The following is a 17,810-nucleotide window of genomic DNA, read 5'->3' on the forward strand; positions in this document are numbered from 1 at the left end:
GAATAAAATATGCAATCGAAATCAAGAGCAGAAGACTAGCATCTATTTTAGATCTGGAAGAAAATTACAAATTATAGCTCAGACATATGCGCTGTATTAGGTAAAAGTCTAGCTCAAAGAACAGATGAACTTAAGAAAGTCACTTAAAATATGCTGCGAGGTCACTTTGGATAACTGATTCCTATAAATTCATGGGTGATAAAAATTAAGAAACAGTAGTAACCACAGATATATGAAATAGAAATAGAAATGGGTAGATGGAAGACTGTGGTGACTTGAGGATTTTCTCTAGGAAAATGAGTAGAAGAAATAAATACTGCCCCTACTCTCTCAACCGGCTGAATATGCTGAGAGAGCAAACCAATAGCAGAGCAGAATTATGGAAAGTTGTCATAACCCATATGGAAAATGTTATGGTCATTTCTTTTTTCTTTAAAAAAATATTTTTAATTAATTTCTGAGAGGAAAGGAGAGGTAGAGAGAGATGGAAACATCAATGATGAGAGAAAATCACTGATTGGCTGCTTTCTACATGTCTCCTACTGGGGATTGAGCTGGAAACCTGGGCTCATGCCATGACTGGGAATCAAACTGTGACCACTTGGTTCATAGGTCAATGCTTAACCACTGACCCACACTGGCTGGTCTGTTATGGTCATTTTAAGCTAGTACACAGAGACATCTATGTGTAGCAACTAAGTAATACACTTATAAAAATCAGAAAGAAAAGTGACTATTGAGGTAGCAAATCTTTAAACCACCTGACCAATAGTACTGTCTGTTTTAGAAACCAAGTTGAGACCATTATTCACAATATTTTCAGTAGTTTTATTAATCTGACTAGAGGCCTGGTGCATGAAAATTTACGCACTAGAGTGGGGATCCCTCAGCCCAGCCTGCCCCCTCTCACAGTCCAGAAGCCCTCAGGGCAGGAGATGACCCAGTGATTAGGGGAAGACTATGCCTCATTACACCTCTGCTGCTGCCACTGCCAGCAGCACAAGCCTCGGCTGGCCCTGGTTACCTGAGCTGGGCGGCCCCGGGAGGCTGGGCAGCCACCATCCGAGCCTTGCCTGTGCCTTGGGCTGGCCCTGGGTGGCTAAGCAGCTGTCATCCAAGGCTTGCCTGCTCCTCAGCCTGGCCCTGAGCAGCTGGGGGGCTGAGAGGACTGGGGAAATTCAGAGGCAGGTGCCCTGGTGGGGCTGAAGGGACTGGGAACCACCATCTTGTGGCTGTGGGCATTGCCATCTTTGAGGGTGGGGCAACCAATTAGCATATTTCCTCCTTGTTGGCTGTGGGCGCTGCCATCTATGTGACAGTGTCAGAGTCAATTAGCATATTCCTTCTTTATTAGATAGGATAATAAGTGTGTAGAACATCAGAGAATTATGAATAATACAACGTTTTGTTTCTTCATTTACATTCTCACTAGATAGTAAGTTCTGCAATGACTTAAACGTTATTTACCTTCATATCCCAGGGTATAGAATAGTATGTGTTGTAATATAGTGTTAATTACATTTTTGGCAGTGAATGAATTACCCTCTTGGGATTAAAGAACAAAGAAGCACATGGAATCTTCTTCTTCAAACTATACTAGAGGCCCAGTGCATGAACTCGTGCACCAGTAGGGTCCCTTGGCTGGCCTGTGGGATTGGGCCAAAACCAGCTTTCCAACATCCCCTGAGGAGTCCCAAATTGTAAGAGGGTGCAGGCAAAGCCAAGGGGACTGCACAGGTGAACAATTGGGGCCTGGGAGGGTCACAGGAATTTGGCCAGCCAGGGAGGGACTTCAGGAGGGCTCCAGGGTGTGTCTGGCTCATCTTGCTCAATCTTGATTGACAGGAACCCAGAAACAAGCTAATCTACTGGTTGAAGTGACTATCCCTGGTTGTCAGTGCATGTCATAGCAACTGGTTGACCAGAAGACTATCTGCCCCCTCGTGGTCAGTGCACATCATAGTGAGTGGTTGAGCGGCCTTAGCATATCATTAGCATATTATGCTTTGATTGGTTGAATGGCTGGCTGAAAAACCAGACACTTAGTATATTAGGCTTTTATTATATAGATGGAAACTGACTCTAATATAGGAAAATATGATATAGGCATTTACAGAGGACAAAAGAAGAAATTCAGTGATTATTAAACTTTTAAGGTCATGAACCTTTTGAGATAATTTTAAAAGATGGACATATATGCACATACACACATAGCAAGTTGCCCTTCAACAGCTTAGTCTCTTGACTTCATATCTATCTCATGTTCCTAGACAGCACCCTACTCATTCTGACCTCCAGGTCTTTGCACAGGCTGTTTGATGTGCTTGCCACACTCTGACTACTTCCCTCCTCCTTTACCTGGCTGATTGCTGGACACTCTTTCCTTCTTAGCATGAAAGAAAAGTATCACCCTAATGGGGTGGGGGGTAATATGGTTACTACTAATATCTCTGATGTGTGTGTAATTCTACATACATACTTGTACACACACACACACACTGTATGGACACAACCATAGAAACAGATGAACAATAGCTATACATTGAGACTATCCTGCAGTCAATATGGATTTAGTATTTCAGGGGCTGGCTAGACGAGTCCAAAATCCATGGGCAGGCTGTCAGGAAAGGGGGCCTGGAACCTGCTGCCATGACTGAACCTACTGTCCACAGGTGGACTTTCTTTTTCACCAGAAAAAAGCCTCAGCTCTGGTATTAAGGCATTTCAAGGGATTGAATTGGGCTCAACCAGATTATCTTAGAAAATCTCTTGTACTTAAACTGATTATAGATTTTAATCACATCTATGGAAAAACCTTCAGAGCAACACCTAGATTAGTGTTTTATTTAATCATTGGGGACTATAGCCTAGAAAAATTCATGTATTAAAGAAATCATCACAATCCCTCCACTCATGGACACGGATAGCAGTACAGTTATTACACAGGGAGGAGGTGGGTAGCGGTGGAGGTGGAGGGAGGTAAAAAGGGGATAAATGATGATGAGGAACTTGTTAATAAACTAAAAAAATCATAATAGTATAGTAATAGTATGAGATTTTAAGTATTGACTGAAATTTTACGGTTTTTTAAAAATATATGTATTTTATTGATTTTTTTACAGAGAGGAGGGGAGAGATATAGAGAGCTAGAAAAGTCGATGAGAGAGAAACATCGACCAGCTGCCTCTTGCACACCCCCTACTGGGGATGTGCCCGCAACCCAGGTACATGCCCTTGACCTGAATCAAACCTGGGAACTTTCAGTCCGCAAACCGATGCTCTACCACTGAGCCAAACAGGTTTTGGCAAATTTTACGGTTTTATAATGCCACATCTCTTTTCTTCCATATGCTCACATCTAATGTCTAGGCTTGAGTTTTTGGATCCTTGGTTCCTAAAATATGGTAAACAATTTAAATAAATGTTACCAGAATTAAATTGAATATTTATGAGAGTCAATGAAGTAAGGAATCATCTGTTTTATATAACTGAATTATCCAAGCATATTTACTCATATATTTTGTGGCTTTAATTATTAATGTAACATAACCTACTTTTCCAGTATGCTGGATGAAATATTTTACTATAATGCTAGTTTTCTTTGAAACATTTAATATATATGTATGTGAATATACATACACACATATTAGATAGATATATACCAATCCATTAGATTATGCTATTAATATACATATTATTCCTATCTTATGCTCTCAGCTAATGAAAACTTGTGAATAAACTGCTGTATATGTTAGCCAAATATTTTCTTGTACTATACCATCACTACTCATCCAATAAGCACTAGATTGAGGTAGCTTAAGTTCAGAAAGATGTGGAGTCTCTGCTATTATCTGTGAATTCATGTTAATGTTTTCTGATTTTTTAACACAATTGAACCATGTCTGGAAAAAAAATGTGTACAAGGGACAACATAATAGCATTATTTTGTGCATCCAAAAAAAAAAAAGTTTAAGAAGATTCTAAGAACACATAACAACACACACAGAGCTGAAGTTCAATCAGAAATTAGGATTTAAAGAAGTCTCCATACATGTTAGTAATTTAATAAGTATTACTTTTCCTGGGAACATTACTCAATAATTATAGAAAATGTAACTGGGAGCAACTGTAGTCTAAGTCATGTCATCACCTTGGTGGATTCAAAGAAATGAGGAGTGATGACCAATATGTAATGTGAGGACTTAGAGCTGATTTATAGGTTTATTATTACCGTATTTTCTGGTGTATAAGACGACACTGTGTTCTAGTAAAAAGCCTGCTCAGATTGGCCAGAGTCAGAGAGGCAGTCTATTAAAAAAAGAACTGGTGTTGCCTCGGAAGTGGGGGGTAGTCTTATACAGCGAATATAGGCCTAAACCTATGTTTTAACTGTAAAATTGGGGGGTCGTCTTATACGCTGAAAAATACGTAGGTGCCCTTTTTTTCTGTTCTCTGACTCCAAGCAAATTCTGATATGCAAGGACTGAGGTAATGTTAATGTGAGCACTGTTTTATATGTGCTTTGTACTAATTATGGGTAGGTAGGGAAAAATATAATAGAACAGTTAATATCCTCATCTACACTAATAAAAGGATAATATGCTAATTAGCTCAAACATCTTCTGGAAGTCCTTCTGGACAAAGCCATAGGCCAGGGGCAGAGGCAAAGGTGGTTACAGGTGATCAGACTGGGGAGGGGAGGGCAGTTAGGGATGATTGGGCCAGCAGGCAGAGGCGGTTAGGAGCCAGCATTCCCAGATTGCGAGAGGGATGTTTGACTGCCAGTTTAAGCCTGATCCCGTTCAGGCCTAAACTGGCAGTCAGACATCCCCGAGGTGGTCCCAGATTGGAGAGGGTGCAGGCCAGGCTCAGAGACACCCCGCCACATGCATGACTTTTGTGCACCTGGCCTTTAGTACAACATAAAAAAACAAATTAGAAGTTCAAGGAATAGTCATCTGAGAAGAGAGCACAATGATACTTGTAAACAGCACAGTGAGGACACTGGTGAAGGACTAGCATTTGAACATATTACATGCCAAAGATGTGGAAAAGAAACTCTTCATCAAAGAGGTGGGGTTAGATCTGGTCACAAAGGATGAGTAGGGTTTACCTGACAAAGGGAAGGTGGAGAAGTATTGGGTAGACTTTAGTGCTCCGAGTAGACCTTTAGTCTGCAAGGAGAGCAGCCTGGTTCCTGTGGATGATTTGGGTACAGAATAGGCAGTGATAAAATTGGGAAAATAGGTTGTGACCAAAGTATGAAGGCCCATAAATACCAGGGAACAAACTCTGGAATTTATTCTTATAGACACTGATTCCTGAGAGAGCTATCAGCCCAGTGAGTGGTGACAAGAATAATTCAACATGAGAATTGGAGAGAACACTTTGACTTAATAAATGTATCAGATGTACCACTTACCATAATGGACAGAGAAAAAAAAAATGATTTATTTTAGTGCTAGTAGTAACCCATGAGGCCAGTGTTCTAGTAAAAATGATTTTGTTTAATGAATTAACTTGTAAACCTACTGGGCAAGATATCAAACGCTATGTCAGGTACCAGGCTTAGCACACTGCCACTTTTCAAAAAGTGAAATGTAATAATGGGACTTGTCACGAATCCGAAGTAATAAATGTCATTAAACCAAAGAGACAAGGGGATCACTTTGCTTTCATTTACCCAAGGACTTAGAGTCCCAGTTTCTCAGAAAAACCTAAAGCCTATTAATAAATTTACATTTAAAATAATGAATACATTATTTAACGCCTGATTCAGGCATCCCATCATAAAGGATGGGGAGTTTTAAATGGGTGATTGGTCTCTCAAAGATGTATGGGAAAACACCCGTCTCCTAATCACTGAATTAAATGGAATTTGCTAGCATTGATTTAATCAGCACCCTGTAATCAAGTCAGGCATGAAATCAAGTTTTAACTATATATCATTCTCCCTATTAGAACAAATTGACAAATCACTGGAAACGCCCCTAAGTATGGGGGAGGATGGCAAAGGACGCGGGAAGCAAACCATTTATTTAGTGAAACAGAGAAATACAATTAGGTTTCTCCCAATTTACTGAATAATTTTCTCCCAAAAGTTATGCAGTCTTCTTTTCCAAGCCTTCTTGAAAGAACTTAGATTCTTTCATATCACACACCTTAAGCCTGCCCTAAAGGGCCACAGTAAGAAGAGAGATAACACTACTTATTTTCTGTAAAATCTCCTCCAAAAAAATGCTTAAAAATGTAACAACTATATATATATATATATATATATATATATATTTTTAATAAATGACAAGAACTTTCTAGTTTTCTGTAACTATTCTGATGTAATCAAGCAATGAAAGTCATTTTATTAAAAGAAAGTTAATTATTAAACTTTTGCTTTTCTAGGTAAAGTCATGTTTTAGGTCAAACATAAATAAACCACGTCAAATCCTTTACTTAAATATTCACATTAAATTCAGACATCAGTCCTATGAAGAAGGTACATTCCATTTCACAGATAAGAAAAATGAGATTAACATCCTCATCTTACAGCCACTAAGTAGCAAAGGTGAAATCAAGATGTGCTTGAATCCCGAAGACTGTATTTTATGTTAGCATTATAAAAGCCATTTTTCCATTACAGAATTTAGTATTTGTCTGTTCAAGATGCCAGCAAAGCAGGTAATGGAGACTGGTAGCCGTATCCCCTCAGGCTGGCAGAGCTCTAATAAACCAAATATTTGCAAACCAGGAAATCAGACAAAGACTCTGATTGACATATCAAGTCATTCAATTAAAAAAAGTTTGTTGATGACCTATCATGTTTCATCATCAATTCAAAATATACATATTGAATCATTCTGTATAATTAATATGTTGTATTAAATGGATGCATGGGATTAAAACTAGAAAAATATTGCCTAATTTTATTTTGGATTTTATACAATTGGGAGTAGAAAAGATGCATAATTGGCAGGTGATTGTTCAACTTTTTATTGACTTATTGCAGAATTTTGTTTTGAAGAACAGTTATATGCAGAGCAATGACTTGGTTATTTTGTTATCCAGAAAGAAAACTTACTGATGATCCCGATCTCTCCAAAATCATGTCATTTATAGAGAGCATTTATTCCAAATAGAGATTTGTGCTAAAATTTTTAAAAAGTTATTTGTTGAAAGAGGATATGGTTGAAGAACGTGACTATAATAATTTAATGAGAAAATCACAGAATGATCAATAGAGAGACTAACTATAGCCAAATGAATCAGAATAAAGCATTGAGACTGAAAAGTGACAATTTAAAAAGGGATAGGACCTTGGCTGAAAGTTGTAAGAACAATGCTGGGCTTATACTTTCTTTTGGTTATCAGAAAAATACATTTCTAGAATTAAAAAAAAAATTGTAACCCTAGAATTCTAAGTTTAATTAAGTCATCATTATATGAGAAAAAACAAGAAGTCTTCTCAGACATGAACAGAAGGAACCGTTTATAAGAGACCGTTTTGAAAATATGAGTTTACTGTATTTTTAGAAAATACACATTTAAAAACATTTGCTAAGTAAGCCCTGTATTAGGAGCAGGGTATACAAAGATCAGGAATCTTTCTTTAATGCCAAAAAGTAAAAAAAATAATGTAGTGCTGAAACTGGTTTGGCTCTTTCAAATATATATTAAAAATACACGAGTAATATAAATAGAAATATTGGCTGAAACCAGTTTGGCTCAGTGGATAGAGCATCTGGCAGCTGACTGAAAAGTCCCAGGTTCGATTCTGATCAAGGGCATGTACCTTGGTTGCGGGCACATTCCCAGTGGGGGTGTGCAGGAGGCAGCTGGTCGATGTTTCTTTCTCATCAATGTTTCTAGCTCTCTATCCCTCTCCCTTCCTCTCTGTAAAAAATCAATAAAATATATTTTTTAAAAAATAAGTAGAAACATTGGATAAAATTTTTCATTTTAAATTTTTGTGTAGAAAATCTGTTTTCTAAAAAAAAAAAAAAAAAAATATTCCACTTTGAAAAACGCTTAGATCCCTGTGAATCAATGACTTTAAAAGTTACAAGTTTATTGCTCATTTTGAAGTCTCTATTAACATCTAGCGATGATTCTTTATTTTTTCCACCCTCTAGGTACACTTGCTATTGATAACGGGGATAACTCTGTCCGCCATGCACAGACCCATTTCCACAACACAGTTAACCTCCTTCGTCCTGCCACATGAAGCCAGGCTCACTGAACTGCGATGTTTCTCGAAGTGCAGATACTCTTTGAAGCACATATCATTACATCAAATTCATTATCATTTTCAAGTAGATTAAGCTGCCCACCCGCCCCCCCACCTCCCCGTGTGCCAATATTATAAACAGACCACTCAGGTAGAAATGATGAGTTGTCTATCAAAAAAGAATAAAGAGCAACCAGTACCCACATTTGGATGTTGTGATCACCCCCCTTTCTATACAGAACTTGCCAGACCCCACGGGCCCTGCACTGGCAAGCCTATTTACTCCCTCTGTGGCAAGCAGATGTCTCTAATGTTCATGTGCAGTTTACGGCTTTGTCAGGCATCAATTGCAGCAAATATCTGCTTTTTGTACTTGATTGTACCTTTTGTTCATGTTTTTTCCTCAAAGCCTTTAAGTCAGAGGTTCTCAAGGACTAACACAGAAAAGGGCAAGTGGGAAGCAAGCTGTGTGTGTGGTGCAGGTGCCCAGCCCCTGTCTACAACACCAGCATATGGCTGACAGTACACTGAGGGGCCAGAATATTATGATCTCTGAATGCATAATAATCTGGCCACTGTGTGTGTGTGTTAGAGGCCTGGTGCATGAATTCGTGCATGGGTGGGGTCCAGCCAGCCTGGCCAGGAGGAAGGGACATGGGTGGTTGGCCGGTCTGCCTGCTGGTTGAACTCCTGGTTGAGGGAACAATTTGCATATTAGCCTTTTATTATATAGGATTATTATATAGGATATACACTGAGTGGCCAGATTATTATGAGTTCAGAGATCATAATAATCTGGCCACTCAGTGTATACATTTGGAATAAAATTGCCCTCTAAACTGGCTACTTAATATGAACGTTATTAGCTTTAATGTTGCCTACCAGACACCTACTGAGATCTTTTACTATCTCAGGGAAACTGCATTGAATAATGAGTACATGCATACATTCTTGGGGTTTTGAATTTACCATCTCTTTGGGTCTGTATGTAATAATATAAAGTAGCTAAAAGCTCCACTTTGACAGACAAGATTTCTGTTACTATTGGTTACACAGTATTTTTCATTAATTTAAATAACAAGCTCTTCTGGCAGGCTCACATTTATATCCATCCTATTTTTAAACTTTGATCCCTAGAAAACAAGAGCTGAGGCAAGGATTTAAGTGCTGGTCTTTGATTTAAGAAATACAATTGCAAGGTAACAAAAATAAGGGAAATGGCAGGGAAAACAGGAAAGGATGGAAAGCAATGTAAGTGACAACACTTATGCCCATTATTTTGCAACATAGAACATAAATCAGCAATGGGAGTGACAAAAAAAAACCCAAAAACACAAACAAACAAAAAAACTATATTAATTTGTCGGAATCTCTAGAAACTTCTTTCCCCTGAGGAATAACTCCGCTTCACTTCATATATGTGTGTTCTGCTTCTTTCTTACTTACTCAGGAAGCCAGACCATATGCCCTGTTATTGTGTCTAATTCAATTGAGTTGGTGGAGAAAGCCAAGAAGTGAGATCCTGATGCATTTTGATTTGATTGTATAGAGCAGTGGTTGGCAACTGCCGCTCGCGAGCCACATGCGGCTCTTTGGCCCCTTGAGTGTGGCTCTTCCACAAAATACCACAGTCTGGGTGAGTCTATTTTGAAGAAGTGGCATTAGAAGAAGGTTAAGATTAAAACATTTAGCTCTCAAAAGAAATTTTAATCGTTGTACTGTTGATATTTGGCTCTGTTGACTAATAAGTTTGCCAACCACTGGATAGGGATAGCAAAGCAAGAAGGCCCAGCCCTCCCAGGCAGCAAAACCACAAGGGCTCCAGCTATGTTCAGTGGCAGGTAAGTGAGAGGATATGGCTGAGAGTCATAATAGGAAACAATAATTCTGAATAAACAAGATGAGGCACTTGAGATATGCCCATTATTCAACAAACACTGTAAGACATATTTGTTGCATTGCTCCTCTTAGGTGTTTTTTTATGTGACCCATGAGAAAGGAGACACATGATTATTGATAATAGTGATAAAAAACACTATAAGCACTTTTAGAATTGAAAAAATAATACAAATACTTAATATTCACTGGTATCAATTGTAAATACATGGTAACAAGTAAGTCAAGGCCATGAATAAAATTGTCAATATTGTTTATTGGAGGCCTAGTGTATTCTAGAAATTGGTCTAATTTATGTGGATAGAAAATTGGTTAAGACTAAAATATTACACTCAAGATTTCCAGTTTAGCTGGAGATACAAGTATATAAAAAGAGTATTATCTTAGTAAATGCTAGGTAGAAGTAACTTCAGGGTACTAATAGAATACAGAAGAGAAAAAAGTCAAGGCTAAGAGGTAACATAAGATTATTTAATGAGAAGACAGTTAACCTAGTCTCAAAGGATAAGAAAGGAATAAAACAGGTGGAAAAAACAGACAACCTCATTAAGAAAATGACAACAGATTGTTGAACAACAATTGGAGAGGATAGTGTTCTGAGATGAGCAAGATGTTTTACTTGGGGGCATGGTGAGAGTTGAATTTGGGGTCTCCTGTGCTCACTTTAAGAATTTTTGCTTAGTCCCCAAAACAATAAACAACCTTTGAAAACTATGCAGATCACTGACAATCCAGGTTCTGAATTTTGGAATATCACTGGAGTTGTACAGTGAAATTGATTACAATTAACCACTGGGGCCCTAACCGGTTTGGCTCAGTGGTAGAGCATGAGCCTGTGGACTCAAGGGTCCCAGGCTCGATTCCAGTCAAGGGCATGTACTTTGGTTGCAGGCACATCCCCAGTGGGGAGAGTGCAGGAGGCAGCTGATTAATGTTTCTCTCTCATCGATGTTTCTAACTTTCTTTTTTTTTTTTTTTTTTTTTAATATTTTATTGATTTTTTACAGAGAAGAAGGGAGAGAGATAGAGAGCTAGAAACATCGATGAGAGAGAGACATCGACCAGCTGCCTCCTGCACACCCCCCACCGGGGATGTGCCCGCGGCCAATGTACATGCCCTTGACCGGAATCGAACCTGGGACCCTTCAGTCTGCAGACCAATGCTCTATCCACTGAGTCAAACCGGTTTCGGCCGATGTTTCTAACTTTCTATCCTTCTTCCTTCCTTTCTGTAAAACAAATCAATGAAATATATTTAAAAAAATAAGAAATATCTACTGATCAGAGACTAGCCAGGGCTTTATTTATGGAATTAAATAAAAAGAAACCAAATGAGAACAAACAGGCTGTTTTATTCTTAGCTTGGTATATGGCAAGGGAGTCAGCCACTGTCATGTACTTTTTGGAAGAGACTCCAAAGCAGACAGAGGAGTGTGGATGGTTTGAGTGGAGAAAGGGGAAGGCTTCAGGTGAGCCCTGATTGGAGGCTGTTAGCCGGGGAAGGCTGAGATGGTCTAACTCAGTGTTTCCCAAACTTCTCTCATGATGAGAATCACCTGGTGGAGTTGTTAAAACACAGATTCCTGAATCCCAACTAAGAAGTGCTAAACTAGAATTTTTGAGAACATATAGGTAAAATTGCATACCTAACTAAGTGCTCTGTATATAAAATCTGTCTTAGAGCACTAGTTAAGTATACAATTTTACCTATATGTTCTCAAAAATTCTAGTTTAGCACTTCTTAGTTGGGATTCAGGAATCTGTGTTTTAACAACTCCACCAGGTGATTCTCATCATGAGAGAAGTTTGGGAAACACTGGTCTAACTGGAGTGGAGCATCCTGAACAATTGCTTAGGATACTTCCTTGGCTTTTGGTTCTTAGTCCTAAATTAGAAGCAGGGACAGAAGTGAGGGAATCTGTCAATATCGGTCAAGTCCTGGCCATTTGGGACCAATTGTTTTAGAAGTTATTGTTTAGCTTCCTGGATTATTACTAGAGATAGTGCTTGACTTACAAGCCTGACCTACAGCATCCTGGTTTCCCGGACTGTTTATTGGAGGTAAGTGGGCTGGTTCCTGGGCAGGTTCCTACAGACTGTGGGACAGACTTGTTTTTATACATGGTCTGGCCATCACCCATTTGTATACTCAGTCTGTCAGTTGTGTAGCACAGTTAACACATGGTGACTTAAGTAAAGTAGGGACAGTGGGGATGTAATGATGAGAATTTTGCAATAACCTGTATGCAAGGGCAAGGTTACACAAACGTATTTCTATTCGGGGCTAAATCACACCTCCCAAGAGGACCACAGGCAACAAAACAAAACAAAACAAAAACAAAACAAAACAAATAAACAGCAGGACTAACATCAAACCAAGAAACTTCTGCACAGCAAATAAACTTGACAAAATAAAAAAGCAAACTATGTTATGGGAAAAGTTATTACCAAACTATATATCTGATAAGGGGTTAATGCATAAATTATATAAAGAAGTCATTTAACTCAATGGAAACAAACAAACAAACAAACAAACAACCCCCGCACGCACACAATAATCAAATTTTAAGGACCTGAATAGACATTTTTCCAAAGAAGATACATTAATGACCAGCAAGTACATGAAGAAGTACTGACCACCACTAAACATCAATGAAATGCAAATCAAAATCAATGAGCTATGACCTCATACCTGTTGGAATGGCTATGATCAAGAAGACAAAGGACAAGTACTGGTGAGGATGTGGTAAAAAGAGAACTCTTATAATTGTTCATGGGATTGTAAATTGGTCTAATCACTTTGGCAAATAGTATGGAGATTCCTCAAAATATTAAAAATAGAACTTCCGTATGATCCAGTAATTACACACACACACACACACACACACAGTAGTAGTATTCGAACATAAAAGGGAGAAAAGTTCCTGCCATTTGCAACAACATAAATGGACATCATACTAAGTTAAATAAGTCAGAGAAAGACAAATACCAAATGTTCTCAGTTATATGTGGAATCTAAAAGAAAAAAAGAACCTCAATGAAAAAAGACCAGAGTATAATTATCAGAGTTGAACAGGGATGTACTGAAAGTGGATGAATGTGGTCAAAAGACTACAAACTTCCAATACTAACATAAATAACTACTATGGATGCCATGTACTAGTACAATATGACTACAGTTAGCAATTTTGTATGATATATTTGAAAGTTGTTAAGATAATAAATCCTAACTTCTTATCATCAGGAAAAAAGAAAACATGTTTTTCCTTTTTTTTTTTTTTTTTTTTGCTTTTTATCTATATGGGTTGATGGTTACTAAATAAACATGGTAATCATTTATTTCATAATATTTGTAAGTTATTATGCTATATACCTTTCTTATATAGTTTTGTATGTCAATTATATTGCAATGAAACTGAAAAATAAATAAAAATAAATATGATTTTGTTGCTTTTATAATTTTTCCTGATAAAATATGGAAAATATCACTGCAGTACTAATTAACTTTTTAAAAATATACAAATTGTATTTTTCTCTTCTAGTAATTTTCTCTAAAATTCTAAAATTAACATATTTATTAAATAATAGAGATGTTTGTGCATTTTTAAAAAATATTCTTAAGATTTTGATGGAATAATATCAATAAAATATTTTTCTGATGTTTAATAAAAGTATTTAAAATATTAAAAGCAATTTATATAAATTATTGTATGCGATTTTAAAACACATTGAATGATATTCTTCTTTTAAAGACATTTGTTCCTATAAAGAGAACTTTTGTTGATCAATGAAACTTGCTGTTTGACTAAAAGAAAAGGTGTAGATGGATTAAAAAATTATGAACTCTTGAGATCAGGAACATAGTGAGGCAACCCACAGAGAAGTTAGCAACAAAGAGAAGTTTGAAAAAGTTAGAAATTATTGATCTATACTTTAGGTGTTTTTCTTAAAGGAATAAAAAATATTGTGGACATATTTTATAGATAATAGAAAGCAATTGAAAGTCTACAAGCTGATATATTCCTCTAGGAAACGTAATATGTAGTAACAATGTGAAAGACATAATATATTGTGCAATTCAACAAAGCCAATAGGAAACTGTATTGAGTACATTCACCTATGCTTAAATCACAAAATCAATAAGATTTGCCTCTCTATGGGAAGGCCTTTAAAAGATAAATTTCAGGGTACCAACAATAAATATTTTTATCTGCAGTGTACCAAAAATAAAACAATGTTGAAGGTGATACTGAAAAAATCTTCGACAATTAAACATATTTAGAAGTATATTTAGGCATCATCATCATTAACAAACATTGATTAAATATCTAGAGTATATATAACACTATGGTTGATCTCTAGATGTATGACTTTATTTTGGGGGATTTTCATTTGGTATTTTGCCTTATGTTAACATAAACTCCAAAAGTACAATAGAGGAATAATCATTTAAGCTCTTCTTTTAGCCTAGGCTATTTTTCCCCCTATTGTTTCATATAATAAACATTCTGCAACATATTTAAACAAGTCTCTTACTATGTAATTATTATTTTCTTGTATAAAATGAGTTCATACTGAAGTTAAATACTGTGTCAGTCTTGGCTGTCAGGTAGTCTTTGAAATTCAATATACACTTAACAGATAAAAAAGGAAGGAAGGAAATTGTTTGCATGCACTTTGAAAATTCCAGATGCTATTTCACAAGCACAATCAAATCATTAGGCCAACATGGAATGAATTAAAACACAGATGAAGATGACTGTGATAAGAGTCTGAACACATGCACTTAATATCGGCAGCCTAAAACACTGTTGCAATGATCTAACTGGGCAATGTCTTAATTTCTATACATTCTATTATTTGGAACATAAATAAATTCTGAAAATATGTTATGGCAAAATATTGAGGGTTATATGAGAAATAGAACTAGTTTTCCACTGCTGAGATAAAGGACCATCAGAAAATAAACGACAGTTTGCCATACTAATTCCATTCTTCCCCTTACTAATGCATGTGCATGTGCATGTGTACTCTAAGACATAGAACAAACTAATAAAATAATGAAAAAGAAAGAAAAATATGAAACAGATGATATTAGACCTAGGAATAATCACTACTAAATTTAAAATTAAAAAAAAAATAACATTTTACATATTTTGAAAGTTTTTCTCAATAGAAAAAAAGATCTATTTTTAGTACATTATCAAAAGCTCAATGCTATTGAAGAACAAACAATAATAAAAAAGTACATAAATAGACATTATAGTTTCCCTAGTGAAATTACATTTCCTTATTTTTTCTCTTAGTGTCAAAGGAATATTAGTCCACCACTAGTCTCTTTGATCTATAACAATAGTATATATTTGTAATTTCATTGTATTTCTTTTGAGAACATTAATTACGTTTCTGAATAGTCTTGAACATTAATTAAAGTACCCATTTAATACCAAGTTATTCTTTTAAATTTAAACAATCATAATAAGTGGACATAGTTATTTATATTTGTTTTATTTCATTTGAACTCTGTACAGCTTGTCATTTTACTTTCCTATGATATGACATATTTGATGTTTTTGATGTGAGACTTACAGAAATGTAAAATATCTTCCTTTGGAATAGTATAAACTACTTTTCAGATGACCATACACCACCTGAATTAGATATTGGAAGTGGGACAGTTTAAATTTAGTCATTAATAATTTTTTAAAGAAGACATTCTATATAATAAAAGCCTAATATGCTAAGTGTCTGGTTGACTGGTCATCCATTCAACCAATCAAAACATAATATGCTAATGATATGCTAAGGCCACTCAACCATTCAGTATGATGTGCACTGACCACCAGGGGGCAGACACTCCAACTGGCAAGTTAGCTTGCTGCTGGGGTCTGGCAGATCGGCACTGAGTGAGATGGACCAGACATGCCCTGGAGCCCTCCTGCAATCCCTCCCCAGCTGGCCAACCTTCTGTGTCCCTCCCGGCCCCGATCGTACATCTGTGGGGTTCCTGGGCCTGGCCTGTGCCCTCTCGCAATCTTGGACCCCTTGGGGGATGTTGAATAGCTGGTTTCGGCCCGATCCCACAGGCCAGATTGAGGGACCTCACTGGTGCATGAATCTGTGCACTAGGCCTCTAGTTAAAGGTAAGTTTCCTTATCAGCTATGTTACTGTGCTGAAAATTTTTTTAATTTTTATTGATTAATTTTTTTTAAGAGAGAGAGAAATATTGATTTGTTATTCCACTCATATATGCATTTATTGGTTGATTCTTGTATTTGTCCTGATTGGTGATGGAACTTGCAACCTTGGCATTTTAATCAACTGAGATACAAGGTCTGAGCTGTGTTGAAAATGTTATGGCATCTCTCAAATGCCATTTCAATTTTGCAAACAGATACAGCATTGGTCCAAAGAATACTAAATGTAATTGCGTAGACTTTGTCACAACCTTTTTAAAAGTTTTTGTTTTTGTTTTTTAACTCTAGATCAGTACATTTTTCCATCAGCATCTGTAAATGTGCTGACAACCTATTGTTATCACAAAATATGGTTTAACATATTTCCAACATGATCTACTATTCAAAAGAGTGACATATTCATTGATAGATAAAGGAGGCATGTCTTTATATATGATGACTCTTCCCAAGGAAAATATTAGGACCCCCAATAACTACTAGGGGACTTACTCTAAACAATCTATACATATTTAGGCCTATCCCTCTGAAGTGAGATGCTGAAATTTTTTCAATAACATTAGAATCTGCATTGCTACACATTTTATTGTAAGATTCTATTACCACAAACATTCAGTGTGCCTGTCTTACAGTATCACAGGTAAAGGTTTGCATTGCATAAATATAACTTTTCCCATTCGATGGCTAGAAAAAATATACACATAAAATGCTATCAAATTGTAGAAATACGCTGATTCCCAAATATGAATTTATTACTTAGAAAGACAAGCTTCTTACTCTCCAACAATCAACCAGAAAAGATAATAATTGATGTGTTGGTATTTCCTGATTTGTGAATGGCATTGTGTTAGGTATTATGGAAAATATTAAGAATAACTGAAATTTATACATAATTTGGAAATACAGGGCCAATACATATTAAAATGTAGGACATAAAACTTACCAAAATGCCTGAGATTATGTACTTTAGCTCTGAAAGAGACATTGAGTTCATTGAGATGACTATACGTCCCAAAGTCTAACAACTGCTAAACTGCATAAAACATCAGGGACTTTAAAATAGGTATTTTAACGTTTGGAAGAGAGGGTGGTTGGGGTAGGAGTGGGAAGTGATTTGAGTCTAGGGCCAAGACTTACACAAAGTTCAGGAACAAAGAGAAAATGAATCAATGGGAAAACAACCACATCAGCTGGTTTGGGATGGAACTTCTACACAGACAGTAATGAAAGGTAAGAGTAATTAGATTAGGGAGGGTGATGGGAAACAGATGGCATACACTTTAAAAGAGATACTAAAAAGTTTGGATTTGAAAATAATGGCGACAGCATGCCAGTTTTTATAAAGAAATAAATACCTTTTATATCTACACAGTTTACAAATCTGATATCCAGTTAGACCATTTTGAAGGTGACACCTATTGGTCTTGGGTGGCCAAGACCACAAAGAGCTCTCTGAATGCCAATGAACTACTCTCCCTCTCTTGGGATGGAAATTTGG

The sequence above is a fragment of the Pipistrellus hanaki genome, assembly GCF_964339955.1.
Source record: "Pipistrellus hanaki genome assembly, chromosome: 1".
NCBI lineage: Eukaryota > Metazoa > Chordata > Mammalia > Chiroptera > Vespertilionidae > Pipistrellus > Pipistrellus hanaki.